At 49.6% G+C, this 22,384-nt stretch overlaps 1 pseudogene; it reads left to right on the plus strand.

Moving 5' to 3' along the window:
* The first annotated feature begins 15,687 nt into the window (after positions 1 to 15,687).
* Positions 15,688 to 22,384, plus strand: part of LOC121025120 (histone H3.3-like) — a 39,455-nt pseudogene continuing 32,758 nt past the window's right edge.

Raw genomic sequence — 22,384 nt, forward strand, 5'->3', positions numbered from 1 at the left:
GTTCAGTTTCTTACAACCCCCCAAAATAGGCTCTTTTCTCTCTTGCCTCTAGGCTTACATTCACGATTCTTGCTTTGCTCAGAATGCACTCCTTCCCCCTTCCCCTTCTTTACCTAGTTCCTACTCGGTCTTGAAGACTGTGCTAAGGCATTACTTCTTTTTGACAGTCTTTCCCAGCCTGCCCATCCCTCCCACGTGCCCTCTCTCGCCACACAGTGAGATTATACCTGCCACGGCAGTCAGTGCCCATTACAAGTAGGATTCAACTGCTGTCACTCTCTTCAACCCCTTTCTACGCTTACTGGAAAGGACAGAATATGAACGAGAATAAGTCAATTTCAACAATAGCAGTCTGGCCATGTTTACCATTGGGAAGGGTTGCTGTGCATTGAAAAGCCACACCCACATACACAGCTCTGTCTTCTACTTCCTGAAGAACGTCCTTGAAACAAGTTGAGTCACAAAGCAGGCCTCCACCTTTTTTTTTTTTTTTTTTTCTGGTGCTTTCTTAACACTATCTGAGAAAGATTGAGGGCAGGTCCAACCTCATGTCACTCTCTTCTCCTGGTGGCTTTGGCCCCTCCTAGACTGTGATCTTCACCATTTTTAGAAAATCTTTTGTTTTCTCCCCTTAGGTTAGCCAGGAAGACTAGAGGTAGCTGGAGTCAAGCAAATGTCCTTCCACAAATGGAATAAGGTTCTGGCAAAGTCTTTCCCCTGTATAGTTGGACTTCTTACAGAGAATGGTCTGGAGGATTTCACAATGATTACTCTTCTCCTGCCAGGTCCAGCCAGGATCTTTCTGGGCCCTTTTGTGTAATAACCCGGTGGGTTTCACCGCCGAACAGTGAGGCCCTACCGAAGACTGCTGCCCTGTGAGTGTCTCACTCTCAAGCTTGTCCACTTTCAGGCTTCAACAACTCACCACGATTCCCATTTAAGTCTGAGAGACTGGCACGGTCCAGAGAAGACTAAGTGGGCATGACAAGTAAATATAATCCATTATTCTGGATGGGATCCTGGACTGTAAAAAGAATTTTAGGGGTAAAAATGCAGAAATCTGAATAGCGTGGACCTTGGTTAATAATAATAATAATAATATATCCATATTGGTTCATTAATTGTAACAAATGCACCATAAAACTATAAGATGTTAATAATAGGGGAACTAAATGTGGACTAGATGGCAACTCTGTACTATCTTTGTAATTTTGCTGTAAACTTAAAACTATTCTAAAGAATAGAATTTATTTTTTTTTTAAAAGTAGAGTACGGTTGGGGCACCTGGGTGGCTCAGTCGGTTAAGCGGCCAACTTCGGCTCAGGTCATGATCTCGCAGTCCGTGAGTTCGAGCCCCAGGCAGGGCTCTGTGCTGACAGCTCGGAACCTACAGCCTATTTCAGATTCTGTGTCTCCCTCTCTCTGACCCTCCCCCATTCATGCTCTGTTTCTCTCTCAAAAATAAATAAATGTTAGGGGCGCCTGGGTGGCGCAGTCGGTTGGGTGTCCGACTTCAGCCAGGTCACGATCTCGCGGTCTGTGAGTTCGAGCCCCGCGTCGGGCTCTGGGCTGATGGCTCGGAGCCTGGAGCCTGTTTCCGATTCTGTGTCTCCCTCTCTCTCTGCCCCTCCCCCGTTCATGCCCTGTCTCTCTCTGTCCCAAAAATAAATAAACGTTGAAAAAAAAAATTAAAAAAAAAAATAAATGTTAAAAAAAAAAAAAGAGTAGAGTAGGGTAAGAGTCGTGGTAGGGGGTGGGAGTGGGGTGGGTTACAATATTAAATGGTATGACCAGAATAGGCATCATTTGATCAAAGGTTTAAACGAGGTGTGGAAGTCAGAATTCTAAGATAGCCCCCACTGTTTCTTCCTCCTCTTCTTTTTTTAAAGGTTTATTTATTTTTGAGAAAGAGAGGGAAAGACAGCATGAGCAGGGAAGGGAGAGGAGAGAGAGAGACACACACAGAATCGGAAGCAGGCTCCAGTCTCCAAGCTGTCAGCCCAGAGCCCAGCGCAGGGTCCGAACTCACAAACTGCGAGATCATGACCTGAGCCGAAGTCGGACGCTTAACCGACCGAGCCACCCGGTCACCCCATCCTCTCCTCCTCCTCTTGAGTGTGGTCAGAACACGTGAACTTGCTGCCTGTCACTCCAGTGATTAGATTACGTGACGTGAAAAAGGTGAAGGGACTTCTGCAGAGGTAATTAAGGCCCCTGATAAGCTTTAGTTTGAGGTAATTCAAAGGGGCATCATCCTGGGTGGCCCTGACCTAGTCAGGTGAGCTTTCTAAAGAAGTATTTAGAAGGGGCGCCTGGGCGGCTCAGTCGGTTAAGTGTCCGGACTCTTGATTTTGGCTCAGGTCACGATCTCACAGTTTATGGGTTCGAGCCCCACGTTGGGCTCTGGGCCGGCAGTGCATTCTGTGGCTGCAGGGGGACACATGTCAGCAATGTCCTGAGGGGGGCTTGGAGGCGGACCCTCGTCGAGCTGAGCTTCCGGATAGGAGCACGGGCCAGCCAACGCCTTGACCGCAGCCCAGCGAGGCCCTGAGCGGGGAACACAGGTGAGCAGAGTCCCGAGTTCTGACTCACTGAGGCTGTGGAATAATGAATGGATGTTGTTCGAGCCGCTGTGCTGACAGCGCTTTGTTACACGGCGGTAGATCCCTTCATCCGGGCGCCGAAAGAGGGACCTGCCTCGACACAGGTTTTAACAGGGGCACTGTGACTTTTTGGGTCGAGAACAGACCGGGGGGGGGGGGGGAAGGCAAGGGCAGTTGAACAGGGAGAGCGGTTAGCAGGCTCTTCTGGAAACCCCGTTCAGCAGTGACGGTGACCTGTACCTCCGAAGGGCCAGGATAGTGGTGGTGGAGGGGATGTAAAGGGGTCAGATCCCTGACCGAGTGGAAGCGAGGTAGAAGAGAAAGGAAGGCGTCCAGGATGAGTCTAAGGTTTTTAAGCAAGTAACAAAGGGGATGCCCGCCTGGGTGGCTCCGTCGGTTGAGCGTCCGGCTTCGGCTCAGGTCACGATCTCGCGGTCTGTGAGTTCGAGCCCCGCGTCCGGCCCTGTGCTGACGGCTCGGGGCCCGGAGCCTGCCGCGGATTCTGTGCCTCCCTCTCTCTGCCCCTCCCCTGCTCACACTCTATCTCTCTCAAAAATAAAGATTAAAAAAAACACAAACTTTTAAACGAGTAACAAAAGAACGGAATTGACGTTCGCTGAGGTGGACAATCAAGTGAACCCAGGGCTGGAGTCCAGCCCGGCCTGGCCCCAATTTTCCTCTCCTGAGTTGCGACCTCCTTCGCGTGAGACATTCTGGGAGACGAGTTTTAAAGTGAAAGCGCCTCGGGCAAACGTAATCACAGTCACTGAACACTCGCGGACGCTTATCGGGCGTCTCCTACCGGCCGGGCACGATTCTGTTTGCCGTATCTCATTTAATGCTCCTAACCATCCTCCGCAGCCCTACCTTGAACTCTCACAGTTTAAACACGAAGAGCCTGAGGATGAGAGGGTAAACCCACCTGAAGGGCCACAGCTGCTAAGTCAGTCGTGGGGCGACACGGCTAGGAGTGCAACGTGAGGATTCAGACCAACCGGGTTCAAACCTTAGCTCTAGTATTTGCTATCCTTGTGATTGAGGACAAGCTACTTAACGTCTCTGAGCCTCACTTTCCCAACGGCCAGGCGCCGCACTGGGTGCTCTGGCTTGCATTAGTTCACCGGATCCTCACCCCGACCCAGCCGACCATGACCCCAGCACCAGCCGCACACACCGCCGGTGACTCCGCCCGAGCGTCACTCGCGGCGGTCGGCTCCCCCGGGGCCCATGGGGGGCCCGTGAGGGCCGTGCCCACCTGCTGTCCGCACTGCACCGATGGCAAGATGTTTGCCCTCTTAGGGGAGGCCGTTTGCTCTCTTGCGAGCAACGCTCAAGTTCAAAAGTTCTTCTAAATAGAAATCGCGGCGACATTCATTAATTACAACTGCTCTCCTTCCGGAGGTGCGGAAACGGATTGCACGGTCAGGTTCTCAGCTAATAAGGGCTGGCAACTGTCGAGCGCTCCCTCTGTGCAGGGCACGTGTTTACTTGGGTAATCCTCACGGTCCTGTGTGGCAAACGCTCATACTTTCCTGGTTCACAGATGAGGAAACGAGAACGTGAGGTTGCCCGGGACCATCAGGTAACAGGTATGTGGCCCGTCGAGGGTGACTAGACACGATCGCTCTTAACCACTATCATTTTGAGGCTAAGGCAGATTCATGATAGCTTCCTGTGACATCCGTGGGCCAGGCATGGCCCCTGTGCCCTGGCCTAAAATGGGCCCCCTGTCATTTATTTATTCACAGCCGGCTAAGACGGACCCCTAGTTTGGAGCCCTGTGGCCCCGAACTCAAATTCTTAAACATCCAATTGCTTTAAATATAGTCCAAATAAATTTATTTTTAACCTACTTAGAACCTACCTACTTTACATACCCTGTGAAACTGCACCTAACATCTGCTGGCCACAGATAAGACAAATCCTGTGCCTGTAAAGGACCCCAAGCCAGTGCCGCCCTTCGGAGCTCTCTGACCCGCAGACGGTCCACCTCGGTGCTCTGAGCAACGCTGCCTAGACACATAAGCCCTGTCTCCCGTTTCCTCTCCCCCAGGGGGTCCCTTGCTCTAGTCCCCTTCAGGGTGATCGCCCCATGAGGCTGTCTCTGGAAGGTCTCTGGCTGGGAAGGACTTCTCCTTGCATACAAACCTGTCCATGCACCACCCGATAAAGCTCACGCGGTACGGCCTCTCATGATCCTGTCTCTTCCCTGATCACCCCAGAAAGACTTGAACTCACACCTCCCATCAGGATTAACTCATAAGCCTTTATTAATATACTTTGTGCTTTTAACAGCTTTTCTGAGGTCTGACTTAGATAACAGAACAGCGTCTCATTTTAAGTGTACCATCCAAGATTGTGGGAAAATTTTCAGAATCACGTAACCATCACCACCATCCAATTTCAGAACATTCCAGAAAGAAACTCATGCCCATTTGCAGTCACACCGTGTTCCTTCTCCTAGCCCCAGGCAACCACTAATCTACTTTCTGTCTCTATAGATTTGCCCATAGATTTTGTATTACATTTTATTTAGAAAATTAACTGATTTTGAGCAAATGACCCAATTTTTAGTTATAGTTACTTCTTTCTGTCATGCCTAAATGAGCCTTGAAAAGGTTCATAAAGATTCAGTCTGCCGGAAGATACGTGTGTGCGTATCACATATATAACCCAACTTCCTCAAAGAGTAGAGCGCTTTTGCGTTCATTCACTAATCTGAGCATAACAACATCGTGAGGAAAGCAAAATTCTATGGTATAGTGATTAGGATACGAGCTTTGCAAGAAGACAGAGTTGGGTTCTGTTTCAGTTCCATGACAACAGAGACTATGTCCATTATGTTCACCACTGTGTCCCTAATATTTAGCAGAGTGCCTGGCACATAGTAGATTCTCAGTGAATGTTGGGACAGGAAAAGATGAAGGAAACAAAGGAGGAAGAGGAGAAACGCGCATCTGTCAGAGTGGCTAAAATGAACAACTCAGGAAGCAATAAGTGTTGACAAGGACGTGAAGAAAGGGGACCCCTTTTGCACTGTTGGTGGGAATGCAAGCTGGGGCAGCCGCTCTGGAAAACAGCGTGGAGGTTCCTCAAAAACTTACAAATAGAACTACCCGACGACCCGGCAATTGCACTACTAGGTATTTACCCAAAGGATACAAAAATGCTGATTTGAAGGGGCACATGGGCCCCAATGTTTACAGCAGCGCTACCAACGATAGACAAAGTATGGAAAGAGCCCAAATGTCCGTCGACTGGTGAATGGACAATCAAAAGAACGACGTCTTGCCATTTGCAATAATGTGGATGGAATTAGAGTGTTTATTATGCTGAGCAAAATAAGTCAGTCAGGGAAAGACAAATATGTGATTTCACTTATATGTGGAATTTAAGAAACAAAACAGATGTGGGGGCGCCTGGGTGGCTCAGTCAGTTAAGCGTCAGACTTTGGCTCAGGTCGTGACCTCGCGGTTCGTGCGTTCGAGCCCCGCATCAGGCTCTGTGCTGACAGCTCAGAGCCTGGAGCCTGCTTCGGATTCGGTGTCTCCCTCTCTCTCTGCTCCTCCCCTGCTCGTGCTCTGTCTCTCTCAAAAATAAAATAAACATTAAAAACAATTTAAAGAGAAACAAAACAGATGAGCATAGGGGAAGGGAAGGAAAAATAAGATAGAAACAGAGAGGGAGGCAAACCATAAGAGACTCTTCCATACAGAGAACAAACTGAGGGTCGCTGGTGGGGAGGTGGGAGGGGGGATGGGCTAAATGGGCGATGGGCATTAAGGAGGGCGCTTGTGGGGATGAGCACTGGGTGTCACACGTGAGCGATGCATCACCAAATTCTACTCCTGAAACCATTACTACTCTATATGTTAACTAACTTGAATTTAAATAAAAAACTAAAAAAAACCCACCATCAGACAAGCTCGGCTACAATAAAGGGAAAATACTGGACCCGGAGTCATAGAGAGGGTTTGAAATCCCAGCTTTGAATCCTAGATTTGTTACCGGTGCGTGAACTCCGGCAAATCGCTTTGACGTGTCGGAGCCCCTGTCTCCTCATAGGTGGCACCTTTGTTATGGAACATTTTTGCGAGTACTGAACAGCATTTCCAGAAACTATTTATCAACTACAAAGCATTATACAAATACAGATATTACGAACTCACAAAAAGAAAGAAAGAAATGACCTCTGATTACCAAGCTCAAACGTGAACGCGGGAAGGTAACTTCAGTTCACTGAAGAGTCACTTCCATCGTCTAGAATGTGGGGCCAGTGCCCACCTCGTAGCTCGGGATGGTGAGGTTCCGCAGCGTTTCCTTGCCTGTCCGGTACTGGAGTGCGCGTTAGTTTTAGAACGGGGGTTCAAAGCCAGGCTTGCCTGCCCGAGAAAGCAGTTAAACAGTCCCGCTCACAGAGTGCTTCCACAGACAGCTTAAACGAGCGTGGGTAATTGTGGCCATGTGCTGTGTTATGAAAGAAAGGCACAGTGATGTCAGAATTACAAGCTGCCAAAATGTCATTTTTCTTTTCGGTAATGGTGGTAGAAAAATCCCTGAGTGCAAGCCCATGTCGTTTCAGAGCCCGTCCTTCAGAGAAAGTGCCCTGCCTTGTCCCTTACTTACCCACGGCCCGTAAAACGGTGTTTGATCGCTTTAATTCCTCTTCTCCGCCTGGCTTTGATTGCAAAAAGTGGTCAGGTTAATTGGATGGCTGGTCCTGAAAATGGGATCTCTGTGGCACACTGGGAAGGAGAATGAAAAACACAGTGAGATGGAACGCAGAAAGCGTTTTCTCTTGGACTTCATATAATTCGCGAATAAAAGCCTACGCTGTCTCCCGTATCTCCCCCCACCCCCAACCTGCACACACCTTAGAGGCGGCAGAAGGAAGCGATTTGACCTCCGCGAGCCAAGGGGGAGCCCCGTCTGAGTCCAGGAGGCGGGGTGGGACTTCGCCCCTTCCCAGCGCAACAAGCACTGGGGGGGCTCCCCTTTGCTTTCTGGAGTCCCTTCGGTGCCACAGGCATCTCCCTGTAGGGAATCTGCACCAGGAGCTGTACTCACCGACAGGATTGCAGGTCCACTCTGGAGAGCGGTGGAGTCCTTCCTCTTCCGCTTTCAAACTTAGGAACCGCCGCGTCTGGTAAACTGGATTAGGGGTGTGAAATTGGAAAGCCCTCTCTTCGCCCTCCGACGTGTGGAACAGGCACGAAGACAATTTAGGTGTCAAAGGGGAGGGGCTCATTTATACAACGGGGGCGTTTCTCACAACCAGTCAGTAACTGATGTCGCAAGTTAGGTGCAGGAACCGTGTTGGGATTGGCATCCTTGCAAATGACATCCTGCTGTGTTATCGAGAGGAAAGAAAGCAGAGAAACTTCGCCAACAGAATGATAAGTAGGTGGCTTACTGGCTTCTACTACAGCAAGCTAGAATCACCCGCCCACTGACTTCCCCAATTATGCTAAAAGGCTTGAATGTAGGCTGTCAAACCGTGGAAGGGGTTTTGAAGCAATTTCACCTTTAAGGGTGCTTAAATTGATAGTTAACAGGCACTGGCAAAGGAGGCACAGGAGAAATGGCCCTGGAAACAGTGCAAGTATCATGCGTACTAAGTGACCTTGAGAAAGACACTTCGTTCTGTGAACTTCGGTTTTCTCCGCGTTCGGGTGATTATCAGGATTGAACGAGCCCCTGGATGTACGGTGCCTGGCAGAAGGCCTGTCGTAGATGAGGTGGGCGCTAACCGTGACTGCCGAGGCCCGCCTCAAAAGGACCCGCCGTGACTGGAATGTCGCAAAGGGCCTTGTGCACGCAAGGGTCGGTCACCGTCGGCCAACGCTCCGAACTCCAAAAGGGTAAGACCCAGCACGTTAGACCGAGTCCCCAAAGTAGGAAAGCCCTTTAGTCATTTCTGTACACACGGCGCCACATTATTTTGAGACGTGAATCGAGTATTCCTCCCGAAGCCAGACGTCAATTCATATATTGTAGAGCAGCCCGTTGGTGCGATTACCTGGGAGGGTTGATTTTTGCCTCTATTATGAGCTGTCCTGGGTGCAAATTGTAGCGGCAGCAGTAATAATAATAAACGGTGCTAATAATAACAACCAGTCTTTCCGGAACCCTGTGCGTTCCAGGATTGAGCCAAGTAATTTATAGCCATTAATTTACTGCACCACCAAACAATCCTATGAGGTAGCTTCCGTTATCATCAGCTCCGTTTTTACACGTGAGAAGTTGAAGGGCAGAGATTCAGAATCTTTCTTCGTGCTACGAACCAGCAAGTGGTTTTGATCTAAGCAGTCTGGTTCAGAGCCCGTCCATGGGAGAAAGTAAGTCTGAGAAACATCATCCTGAAAGAGCTTAGCGTCGCCTTGCCTGGAGTTTTGAAACGACAGACGCCAAGTGGTGTGGCCTTAAGCAAGTCCTTGACATTCTCTAAATCCGTTTATTCATATATTTAAACGCTCTGCGGGGAATGAAGCATTTGGCGGCCACATTAGCAAACAATCCGGCAGTTCCCCCAAAGTGACCGAATAAGCCAGAAATCCCACTCCCGAATACGTGCGCAACAGAAATGAAAACGTATGTCCACACAAAAACATGGACGTTAGAGTTGACGGCGACATTAGTTTATTTATGATCGCTAAGAAGCGGAAACAGCCCAAATGCTCATCGACATCCATACAACGGAATCTTATTCTGCAGTAAGACAGGATGAAATACTGACGTGTGCTACAACATGAAGGAACTTTGAAAACGTGATGCTAATTGAAATAAGCCAGACACAAAAGACCACCTATTATACGATTCCGTTGATAGAAAACTCTAGAAAATGTAAACTAATCGATAGTGACAGAAGGCAGGTGATGGTCGCTTGGGTTAGAGCAAGGGCAAGGAGAGACAGAGGGAGGGATTATAAGGGAACGTGAGGAAACTTCTCTGGGTGATGGAAATGTCCGCTATCTTGATTGTACATGGTTTCCCAGGGGTATACGTAGGTTAAGACATATCAAACTGCACACCTTCAAATTTCCAGTCTATTATATGTCTATTGTGCTTCAACAAAGACACTTTGAAAAACTGGGGATAATACTACCTACTTCCCCGGGGTGTCATGAGGCTTAAATAAGACCGTATTTGTGAAAGTGCCAAGCTCGGTGCCTTATGTAGTTATGACTTACAAAACAATGAGAGGACACTCACATAAAAATTGTAACATGCAAACGACTCTGAAGAAAACAGGACTTCTAACTTGATTGTAAAGAGTGGGGGCACCTGGGTGGCTCAGTCTAGGTCATGATTCCAGCGTCATGGAATCAAGTCCCACGCTGAGCATGGGGCCTGCTTAAGATTCCCTCTCTCCTTCTGCCCCTCTCCCCCACTCACAGTCTCTCTCTCTCTCCCTCTCAAAATTAAAAAAAAATAATAATGGAGAACCATTGTTTGTTCTAGGTGGGAATCTCATTTAGGCCATCACGGCAGCCCTATTTTACTCTCCCTCCATATGCACCAGCTAATAATTAAGTAACCCAGTGTGCAAGTGTGTGTGTGTCTGGAGATGGAGGGAGGGAGAGAGAAAAAGAGAGAGACATTATAAATTTACATATATACAGAGTATACTGTGTGTATACTCTGTAAGTGTGTATATATACAGAGTACATTGTGTGTGCATATATATATAGTGTGTGTATATGCAGAATATACATAGACTATATATACAGTTTCTCTCTATAGGTACATATAGAGTATAATATATAGAGAGAGTATATGTGTATATATATATATATATGTATACAGAGTTCATACATATATCATATAGAGAATACACACACACATTTATAAATGGCTGTAAGGGTTTTTCTACATTATGCATTAGAAATGATCCACTTTTTCTCACTTCTATTGATATAAAGGATGGAACGGAATCAACATTTTTTTCCTTTTTTCAACCAAAGCGGGAGCCTATTTTGTGGCACGCATTAGTCTATGCCCTTGATGTGCATCACACCATCCCTCCTGGGAAGACGGTATCATGAGCCCCACTTCACAGACGGGGAAATGAAGGATCACTAAGCTCAAATGATACATTCAGAATGACACAGGCAGTATGTGGCAGGGTCAGTAATCACATGGAGCGCTATCTAACCTAAAATCCCGTGTCTTCCAGTCTTGCTTCCCAAACTGCTAAATCTCGTACGTGGGTATATTGCTAATACTTCCTTAATATTCACATGTACTTACAAATTACTAAAATGAATTCAAACCTGGTCTTGAGATTAGTGTCACTTCAGCATCGGCGAAACCAGGGCTTTGATGAAGAGAGGAAGTAGAAACAAATTGAGCAAGGCATAAAAAATAATCATTAAATGTACGATTCAAAGTGAAATTACAGATATTTTAAGTCCAAGCTTATATCCATGTGATAGGAATTAAAATGTTGAGACGTTCAGAAATCTTAGAGCTATATACAGATTTCTGGATGCAGTCATTTTATTTTGAAATCTCATTTCGTCAGTGTTCTCTGCTCTTAAACTAAAAATTTAATTTAAAGAGATGCCGAAGAAGAGGTAGCTAAGTGTATCAAAGTAATTTATCAAGTACTATAAATTGAACAGTTTAATCCTGGACAAGAAATTTTAGTAATAGTGCCTTAATAAATCTTTAAGTATATAAGGACAAGTTACTTATGATCATTTTGCTTTAAAGGAGATTTTCATAGTCTTTTCTTTGAAGTCATAATAGACATAAGACCCCTAGGGAAACATAAAACTAAGGAACTGAAGGGTATTTTTTACAGTTATTGCTAATATCACAATAGTCTCAGATCTGGTATGTTAGAGCTGGTGCTTTGAGCCCAGCCAGACTTCAGTTCGATTCCCAGCCCTGCCACTTACTCGGCAGAACTGGGCGGGTGCTTACTCTCTCGTGCTTCGTTTTCCTACTCCGTACAACGGTGCCAATGACAGCGCCTGCCTTTAGAGTCGTTCTAGTTGTACGTTAGGAATCAGGAATGATGCTCGGTGCACAGAAGTGCACTCAACAAATAGGAGGTGTTCCAGAATTATAGAATTATAATTTGGGCCATCTGAGAGTTTAACTTTACTCTATTTCCTGACCCCAGCCAGGAGTGGTGGCCTTGGACAGCCAGCTCAGTGACTAGTGTGTGCAGTGACCTGACGAAGGCATCTGGAACTGGGGTGAGGGATCACACTCCCGGTTCTGGAGAAGCAATGCTAATTGCACCCTTTACCACGGACCCTCCAGACCATCACCTTGGCGTACGAAGCACAGCCTTGACTCCACTTCACAATAACAATGCGAATTCACATTTTTGACTACTTCCCACGTGCCCTGCCCTGTGTGAAGCGCCGTACGTGTATTCTCACGTTGCTTCCTCGAAGGTAACCCTATGAAATAGGTGCTATGATTATCCTTAGGCTACACACGAGAAAACTGCAGTCTTGTCTGAAGGGAAGGTGCTGTTTGGTCTCTCTCCTGCCATCTGCATCCCTAGAAATTCCATAGCACACAAGCTGCCTTCCAACCAGCAATCATCTGTGTGTGCGCACGCGTGCACGCACATGCTCACATGCGGGCTAGAAACCTATTAATCGTTCTATGAAGAGTCCTTATTGGGCCCTCCTCTATTTTGTGAATATTGGCTTCTGTATGGAAGGATTGTCTTCAGCAACCAGTGATGCTTTCCTCCCCAACCCCCATGGCAACAGCCTTTCTTTGTGAATTAAAATAAGTTTGATATGAATCTTCACACTGGAGTTTTGACAGGTAGGTAAGAAAAACAGATCACTGAGTACATTACACCCACTGTGCTGTAAGATAACCATTATCTTCCATAAAACATCATTGCATTTTTTCCCCCGTTTGACTTTAATATTAGCATGCCAGCAAAGTGCCTGTCTGGTTGCGGTCAGTACTCTTTCCCCAAAGGGCAAACCCATCACGGGGTGGCAATGAGTGGTATCACCAGTATGGCGCTGGTCAAAGGCCAGTGGGTGCTCTTTTCTTGCACACAAGACAAAGCTTCTCCCTGGGACTGGGAATGTCGAGCGGTCTCTTACTCTCTAGGGATACCAGGCCTGTCACGTCCAGAAGAAGGTTCTAGGTTCTCCCCAACATCACCCCCACTTGAGCTTTGGCTCCGTGTTTCATGAGACCGAAGGTTGTGTGCCAAGCTTCCACAAAGAGGGAGATTTAGAAGTCCGCAGGAATAAGAGGATAAAAGGAATGAAAGGGGGATCCTAGGAAGTTGGGATGCAGAATGTGTAATAGAATGGACCCCAGAGATGTTTCCTAAAGCAGGAAGTCAACATTCCGGCTCCGAGAGAAATGGCCAAGGATATCTCAAGACCTAGGCTGATACAAAACAGTAGGACAATCACAGCTAGGTATAGAAGGGACTAGCCTAGAGGCGAGAGCACATGAATAAGTCAAGGGAGACAGATATCTTAAAAAGTAATTATAAGGCGGATTATGGTTGAGCTGGGGAATGTAGAGCGTTATGTGAACATCAAACAGGGCAACCAAACAGGATAACATCAGGTGACGAGTGCAGCGGCAAGTGTATAAATCTAAAGAAGGAGGAGGAGGGGGAGGAGACGGAGGAGGCGAAATGCTAATGCCTATGGTTTCAAATATATGTCAGGTTTGCTGATGCCCAGGCTTACGATACGAATATAAGAAACTTCTGGAAGGCAACAGCTCTGTTCTGGCTTGCTCTGCTACAGGCAAAGAAGGGCTTTATTATGGAGAGAAGGTGGCTTCTGAACAGCTTCTGTTTCATGGATACCATGGATCTCCAGGGCACTTTTGATACAGGTCAGGAAATCTCTTTGACACGAGAGGGCCAGGGGGCTGGTCCTAAAACTAGGCTGTGGGTACCACAGAAAATGTCTTACAATTAAAAAACCGTGATTCAAATGCAAAACCAACTTGGCTCTTTCGGGAGAAATGTAGTAAGAGGGAGCCTGGGGGAGGAGGCCTGTGGAAGACTGTGTTATTGTTCAAATAGTCCCTGGTCATCCCACAGGGAAGGTTGTACATTCCTGCCCCGTCGGCCTCAGCCAGGCAACTTAGTTTGGCCAACAGAAAGCGAGCAGAGAACAGACCGGGGTTGCTGCGAGGGATACGGGGGGGGGGGGGGGGGGGTGTTGATGAGCTAAATGGGCGATGGGCATTAAGGAGGGCGCTTGTGGGGATGAGCCCTGGGTGTCCTATGTAAGCGATGAGTCACTGGGTTCTCCTCCTGAAACCAAGGCTACACTGTATGTTAACCAATTTGCTTTTAGGTAGCTAAATTTAAAATAAAGAAAAGGAGGGGGCGCCTGGGTGGCGCAGTCGGTTAAGCGTCCGACTTCAGCCAGGTCACGATCTCGCGGTCCGGGAGTTCGAGCCCCGTGTCGGGCTCTGGGCTGATGGCTCGGAGCCTGGAGCCTGTTTCCGATTCTGTGTCTCCCTCTCTCTCTGCCCCTCCCCCGTTCATGCTCTGTCTCTCTCTGTCCCAAAAATAAATAAAAAACGGAGAAAAAATAAATAAATAAATAAATAAATAAATAAATAAAATAAAGAAAAGGAGAGGCAGAAAATGAGCAGAAAGATCCATACCCCATCAGGACAGAAGCCTCTGAGAGCCATCGTGCCCTTTACCACCGCCTTTCTTTTTCTTCTCTGCCGCGACACGAGCAGCGGGCACGAGATGTGAGTACGAAGTCAATTAGCTAATTAGCGAGTACGAGCCGCTCAAATTTAGGATGTGTTTTGTTACCACAGTCTAACCTGACCCATGGAAGATTTTCTCTGAGGATACTATGGAGAGCTCAGTTCAGAAACAAAGCCGTCTATCGATCTAAGAACAGGTAAGAATCGAGCACATATGGAGTCATGAATTTGCACCAGAGCAAAACCAGCTGTCTGGCCCTGAGCCCACGGACGGCTACTATCATGGGCACGTAGCAAAGTGTCACTTAAACTCTGCCGGTTGCCTTTGTTCGGTGATTGGTGAGCGTCGTAACAAAAACCCGGTGTTATTCAGCAACTCAGGAGCGTGGTTTGGTTGAAGGAGAAAAGATGGGGTATCCAGACAGGTCTCTAAGAATGCCTCACCTCCATTCGCTGCTTAATAACCCGATCTAATGCCTTTATGAAGTTGGAAGTTTCAGAATAGCTTTTGTTAATGGTGACTATACAAAGGGATGAGATTTTTAAATATGAATGAAGCTGTCAGGGAGGAAGAAAAGTTTTGTCCGCTGCTAGGGGCTTCTGGCTGGTCTAATAATCAAATTGACATGTGACAGAGGAACAGGGGAAAACCAAATTCAATTACGTACATACAGGGGCCCCTTAAGAGGACGAGGCCCAGCCACAAGCAGTCAGGCGGTGGAAGCTTCCATATCCCGTCCTGAACTGAGGACAAGGTGGCGGGAGTGGGGACGGCAAAGGAGACGAAGACAGGTCACAGGCAGACGGGGACAGCCAGGGTTCGTAAGCAAAGGTTTGCTATGCCAAGCAGAGAATTCTTTCTAATGGAAAACAAAGCCATCTTCGGTGATGGCTCTTTCCCTGATACTGCTCCCCGACTTGGGAAGGCCCCCAAGTCGCGGTGGGGGGCGCGCGGGGCGTCCGGTCTGGTTCCCCAAACAGCGTCGCAGTGAACCCGGGCTCTGCAGGGGGCGCTCCGGGGTGGCCCGGACCCAGGCCCGGGTCCCTCTGCGGCCACCACAGCCGGGGGCCCTCGCGGGGTCTCCGTGGGCGGAGGGGGGGGGGGGCGGGGGTTGAGTCATCCGGTGTAAACAGGGAAAGAAAGAGAGGGCGACCTATGACCGAAGGCTGGGGGAGGCAGGAGCCGAGGGAAGGAAGGCGGGTGGGCGAGGCTGGAAGTGCTTTCCTCGGTTGACCAGGACCCAGCTGCCGAGGCTTTTTATAGGAATCCCGTGGGTGCGAGCAAGGGCGTGTGGGAGGGCTCGCACACGGCGGGGGAGCAGGGCTGAAGTGCCCCCGTCTAACACGGGCCAGCAGCCCCGACGACGAGACTGAAAACATGGACCGAGATCGGGGCACGATGTCTGCTGCTGACCCCCCACTGGAAGGTGAGCACGTCTTCCGCCAGCCGGGGCTTTGTGAGCCACAGCGGGCTCAGAGTTAGGAGATGGAAAGGCCCCCTTAAAGCAGAGCTCGTGCAGGCCTGAAAATAGTCCAGTTTTGCTTTCTAGGAGCATCCAGTTGACAGAGATAGTAAGAGGCTGCCAATGCACTTGCATACCGAGTGGTTAAGGCTCTCGGGATGAAAATGCACCAGCGGCCTCCCCGGGCTGCGCGCTCTTCCTGGCCGATGCTCTGGCCTTCAGAAACCCCCTGGTCCCTGAGGAAATTCCCCTGGTGGAGAAGCAAAGGCTGGAGCCCTGTCCCCGGGTCTAGAAAAGGAGCACGTGGACCGAGCCCCGGGATCCGCAAGGGACTTGCCCGGCGCCCGCCCCGCCCCCCACTCACCTGCCACCACCCCCAGCTCCAGCCTGATTCCCCGGCGGGAGCCGCAGGGTGGGCAGGAGGCCTGGGGTAAGGAGACGGGTGTGGTCTCTGAGCCTGAGCTGACCGATGTGCTCAGCTCTACAGACCGTGGCCCCGGCAGCGTCGGGCGCGAAGGTTCCAAAAGGAACACGCTTAAATGCACGCGCGAGGTTGGCGAGGTGGCCGTCGACACTTAGTTTCATTTTGCCTTCACAGTTTGGAGGGTTTTATTTATTCCCAAGCCGGAGCGACTCGTTTTAAATTAAAGTGTTGCATACAATTAATTAATTGCCACCAGGACGTTCTTCCTTAATCTCCAGAATCAGCACGACTCCTTCAGGGGAGTCCTTCTTAAGCACACCATGAAACGGACCCTCTGATTTGCAAGCCAAAGAGAACTATACTCAGCCTTCTCCCTCCTCCACACTCACACCCACACCGTCACCAGATCAAAGGATCAAAGCCAACTCCCAAGTATAACCAGTGGTTGCCCCGCTAGAAAATTAGCTGTCGAGAAAATTTCACTGGACGGCCTAGATATTCACTAGATATTACCAGAGGTTCCTCCTAAAAAAGCTAATTCTATTTGAAATCGCAGGTCTTGACAGAATTCAAAAGATTATGCAACTGTTGGGTGATATGCAGCAATGTAACCTGATACATCTAATATAATTTACACTTAATTAGCATAGAGGGTTATTTCAATACTGGAAACTTGACTATGCCGGTATGACTTTGAATTGTTAATTTTTGGTGTATCAAACATACGATTGGAAACTGACTCCGCAGTGAGGGACTAGATATCAAACTGAATTAAGACAAGATTCCCTACATTCTTGAAGGGGTTTTTTTTTTGTTGTTGTTGTTTTTTAAACCCAGTGATGCTGCAATTAACAAACCCTGGGAGAACAGAGCTCCTTTTATGACAAGCTCAGCTGTGGGAAAGCAACCAACAAAACAGCACTTCTCCCACTCACAGAACTGGGAATCTTCCTATCCTCTGCTCTCTGAACTCCAAAATCAGGGCGGGCCCAGTGGGGGCAGGGGCTGCCCAGAAGCCCGGGGCTCTGGAGCACATCTGAGAAACCTGGCCCTACAGGCTATGGAGACTTCCCTCCGGCGGAGATGTTTGGGATGAGGGACCTGCAGAAGTTGGTGAGCCAGGCAGGGTGCCAGAGAGCGGGGATCCTGAGACGGGCATGCGGGCAACAGCAGAAGAAACCGGGAGGCCGCAAAATAGATGTCTTCAGACACGGAAAGGGCTGCCGTGTACGAAAGAGCAGTTTATTAAGGTTAGCGGCACCGGAACTTTGTGCCATACCTAGCCACCCACCCGTCCGTGTGGCGTCATCCCAGCCAACTGTGGAAAGGAGGGCTTTGTGACAGTGATTCCAAGCAACAGCCGGCAGGCGGGGGAATGTTTTAGGCCGGCAAAGAACCCCAGAAATCACACTGCTTTCCCTCACACCACACGTCTAGTCCCCGATCTTCCTATGCTAGTTAAAAAACAAAACAAGACACACACACAAAAAAAAAAAAAAACCCAGTAAACAGAACCAACACCGAACAGACAAGACGTGTTAGCTTTTAATGCCACAAACGTGAAGACCGGGGGTCACTTTTTACAAGATGCGCCTGTGTGTCGCGCATTATCAGGAGGCACTGACCCAAGTGTCCGCATAGCCCCCAGGGTTCACGAAGGACTCCCGGGCCCTTCCACGCGCTGCCTCTATCCTCTGTCCTGAAATCCACCTGATGTTATTCTGTTTCAAAGAGATCGTATGTGTGTGTTGTGTGCAGGTTTTGCAGCTACAACTTTAGTGAGCGAATACAATGCTATCAGGAAAACTAGTCCTTGGAAGTCCAGACTCACGGTTGCCCACACTGCAGAAAAAATAACGACCAATGGCTCTCAGGTAACCCTCATGGCGATCCCCAAGTCAAGCGTGAGCTCAGTTTTACAGAGGAGGAAACAGAGGATCGCCAGGGCTGACTAACCCCACTGGTCACGTGGATAACGAAGTCCAACGTCAACGCGAAAATGGCCACCCGCCCTCCACGCGTCCCTCCTACCCCCCGCCCAGATCCTTGACCGTGGCGCCTCCCCAAATTATTTTGACACAGCTCATAGCACATGGATGGGGAAAGGGTGCGATGCCCAATACGTTGCGAAAACGGGCTTAAGGAAATCTTGGTGAGTTTCTTTACAACGGCATTTCTTAAGGCCATTAAGAGACGAAAAGACACAGGCCTTATGTTTGCTGTTGCCCTTCTTGCAGGGTACCACCGAGGCCAGAGCAGGACACGGGCCCTGGGGAAAACCTTAAGCTGCTTTCAAACCTCCCTCGCAGGCAAGCACTGTCCCAGAGAGCAGGGCAGGCCCTCTGCAGCCAGGACGCATGAAGACCCTGGGCTTGTCTGCATCTTGGCTCCGGTCCTGCGGACATGCGGCCTGCCCACGTCCTGCTGGGGGGCCGGAGGTGGCAGGGCTGACGCCCACGAGAGCCTCCCAGCAAATGCACGAAGAGCCTCACCGCCTCTGGGACAATCTGTGACCTCCGGGACGGGAGGGCAGCTGAGCGTGATGAGGACAGGCACTGTCTCTCTGATTCCCAAGGCCTGTCATTTCCCCAGGGCCAGTGGAGCCCGGGGATCGGAGGGCAAGAAGCCCAGCCGTGGTGTGAGGGGATGATTGTGAATGGGTCCTGTGTGCTGAGCGGAGAGGAGGGGGAGCTCTCCTCTCTGGGCTCTGGCCACTCGCCAGACCTGAAGCAAGGACTGTATACGGAGAATCGGTGTCGGCGCTGGCGTGGCCAGATGCCGGGCACTGCGTATAAAAGAGGCTGCATTTGGAGACGCTGATTTCCTCAACAGGGCTCGGCTCTCTCCTCTCCGTTCCTGCCTCCGGCCTTGCCTCCTCCAACCCACTCTCCGCACGGAGGCTCGAGAGATCTTCCCGAAGCAGACGTCTGACTCTCTCTTTCCTCTCTGTAAGACTCTTCGGTAGTTCAGAAACGGGTGCTCCGAGAGGGCCAGGAGCTTGACCCACTAGCACATTCGGCTGGTGTCAGAGCCCCCCTGCTTTTACCTCCAACTCCTACTCTGGCTCCCACCCGGGTGGGGCTCCGCGCCCTCTTCCGGGGGCCCCGGCCGCAGATGAACCCCCCTGCTGGAATTACCCAGATCCAGATGTCTCTCGGAACCCACTCCTGATCTTGCACTCGTCTGTCCGTGTCTTCCCCTCCCGTTACACCGCAGGCTCCTCGAGCCCGGGGAACGTATCTCGCGGAGCCTCACATCCCAGCCCATAGCACACGGCCCGGCCTCGAGCACACGCGTGTTGAGTGGCTCGCATACAATTTCCCGGGGCCCCGGTCCTGCGCTCTCCGTCAAAGTCGATATACGCTGGCATTCAGGGGTGCTTCACTTCGGCTAATCCAAAGTACGAGCGTCAGCGGCTCTTAAGACCCATGCCGGCAAAAACAAAATTGATATCGAGGCCAGAATTAAAAAAAGCAGGCTGGGGATTCAAATGGCTCAAAGTAGAGGTGCGGTGTGGGGTCGTCTGCCTGACTCTGAGATAACTAGGATACATTTTCCAGATAACAGCCTCTGCTCCACTGTACAAGTGATTCCCACATGGTCCACGGGAAATCTGTTTTTCAAAAGAGAGGGTTTTCTTCCCTCCTGTAGCTCTCTTTAAACACTGAGTTTTCAGTTATTCACTATTGAACTTGAAAGCAAGAACATTTAAACATCCATTTACCTTGTTCTCTGTATGTTTATGATCAGCTCTACTTTGTCACTAGTAAACTTAGGGGCGCCTGGGTGGCTCCGTCGGTGAGGCGTCCGACTTCGGCTCAGGTCATGATCTCGCGGTTCGTGAGTTCAAGCCCCACCTCGGGCTCTGTGCTGACAGCTCAGAGCCCGGAGCCTCCTTCGGATTCTGTGTCTCCCTCTCTCTCTCTCTGCCCCTCCCGTGCTCACACTCTGTCTCTCAAAAAATGAATAAACGTTAAAAAATTCATCTTCCCCAGCAAATTTATGCAATAACACTAAGTATTCACCATAATAGCAACAAATATTTGTAGCAACAAATAAAACTGGAAATGTCTTTTCATTTAAAACTGTACCTTCCAATCTGCTGACCCCGGTCCACACTGCTGGGGGCAGGGGAGACGGATGCTGTCAAGTTCACACAAGCAAGGCCATTTTTTTCCCTTTTTTTTAAGTTTATTTTTTTGAGAGAGAGAGAGTGCGCCTGAGCGGGGGAGGGGCAGAGACAGGGAGAGAGAGAAGCCCAAGCAGGCTCTGCCCTGTCAGTGAAGAGCCTGACTCAGGGCTCGAATTCACGAACCGTGAGATCATGACCCGAGCCGAAATCAAGAGTCAGACGCTTAACCGACTGAGCCACCCAGGTGACCCAAGGCCATTTTTCCTAAGGTCAGGAGTGCAGGCCACAGATTCTCAATTAATATGCTTGCTGTCACATTAGATTCCTTGGTTCCAAGAACTAAATATTTCCAGCAAGAATTCCCTCTCGTATAAAGGCTGAATTGTTTGCCATTATACACATAAATTGGCCAATTCCAACAAGGGAGGGACTCAACCCAAAATCCTTGCAGTTCTGAGTCCTGAGAGTGAGCAGGATCTCTCGATTCAGTATCGGTCTTTACTGGGAAGCACGTACAGCTTCCAGCAATGGCTGGGGTCCCGGCGGGGACAGGCAGAGCGTCACTGCTTTCTCTAACCTTAGGAGCCGCTTGACAGTCCTTCCATATGGGACAACATCAAAACCTTGCCTGCCTTCTTTACTGTTACATCTCCGGCAAGCAGCCCAACGCCAAACACGTAGTAGGTTCTCAGCAAAGATGTGGTGAACGAGTAAGTGCTATTGAATGAAAGAGAACCTAGAGAAGGAGCTACCACTTAGGGAGCTCATGCATGTAGACGTTACCACACTCAACAAACTGTGTGACTTCAGGCATGCCCCTAACCTGTCTGTGCCTCTGTTTCTTCATCTGTAATACGATGATGTCAATCATGCCTACCTTAAAGACTTGTTGTGACGATGGGATTTTTTAAATGTCTACTTAATTTTGAGAGAGAGAGCGAGAGGGAGTGAGCGTGAGCGTGCGTGCAGGCACCCATGAGCAGGGGAGGGGCAGAGAGAGAGAGGAAGAGAGAGAATCCCAAACAGGCTCTGCGCGGACAGCGCGGGGCTTGAACTCACAAACCGCGAGCTCATGACCTGAGCCGAAATCAAGAGTCGGACGCTTCACCGATGGAGCCACCCAGGCGCCCCAGGATAGAATGTTTTACAGCATAGAAGGCACTGAGAAGAGCGCCTGACTTTTACAGTGAGTGCTGGGTGAGAATACTGTTGGCACAAATTATTGCCAGGCCGTGCTGGTGGCGGGGCAACGCGAACGCACCAAAGTCTGGGCAAGCGGACAGCATCGTCTTTTCTGTGGCTCCGGGAGATAAGGCTGGCTTATCTCTGTGTCTCGTGCTCAGTGGCTGACCAAGGGAAGGTTCTCAATAACTGAGGACTGTTGGAATGGACGGCCGCTCGCTCAGCAGTCCGGGCCGACTGGCGTTCGCACACATCCACGCCATGCCACGGCTATTCTTTCCAGTCAGTAATCCTTCGAGACTCTGGCTTCAGCCCTCCGCTTGGAACCTTCTTGCTCTTTGCCGGCTCTCTTGGCACGGCGTTGTATTTGGAGTCTCCACCTGCCTACCCGCTTCAGTTTGACGGTCCAGTGGGACTGTCCACAAGCTCTTTCATCATTTCTCCGCAGGGTAGGGTCTCGTAGACAACGCCTCCCTGATTTCATAGACCAGAGCCTGAGGACATGAGACAGCCCCTCCCAGATCGCAGCGGTCACAGGTGCCAACCTTGTACAATGCCCCAGGGGCCTTCTTTCCTTGCAGGAGTGACTCCTATCCTGGAGGCATTATTCCTCATAGTGAGGGGCAAGGGCTTTGAGGTCAGACCAGCCCGGGTCATGTCCCCAGTCAACCACCTACTTGCTCCGTGACCTCAGGCATGTTTAACTTTAGGATTTTGTTTTCTAGTGTGTGTGTGAAATAAGAATAACCACAGACACCACCTCCTAACTGTAAGGGATAATGCCTAGAATGGTGCCACATACAAAGAGTGTCCAATAAATGCCAGTTACGATGCATGCAGTCAGCTCACGGCACTAACTGCCTACTGTATGCCAGTCCTCACGTTACACGTTAGG

The sequence above is a fragment of the Herpailurus yagouaroundi genome, unplaced genomic scaffold (genome assembly GCF_014898765.1).
Source record: "Herpailurus yagouaroundi ecotype Mexico unplaced genomic scaffold, PumYag 67503, whole genome shotgun sequence".
NCBI lineage: Eukaryota > Metazoa > Chordata > Mammalia > Carnivora > Felidae > Herpailurus > Herpailurus yagouaroundi.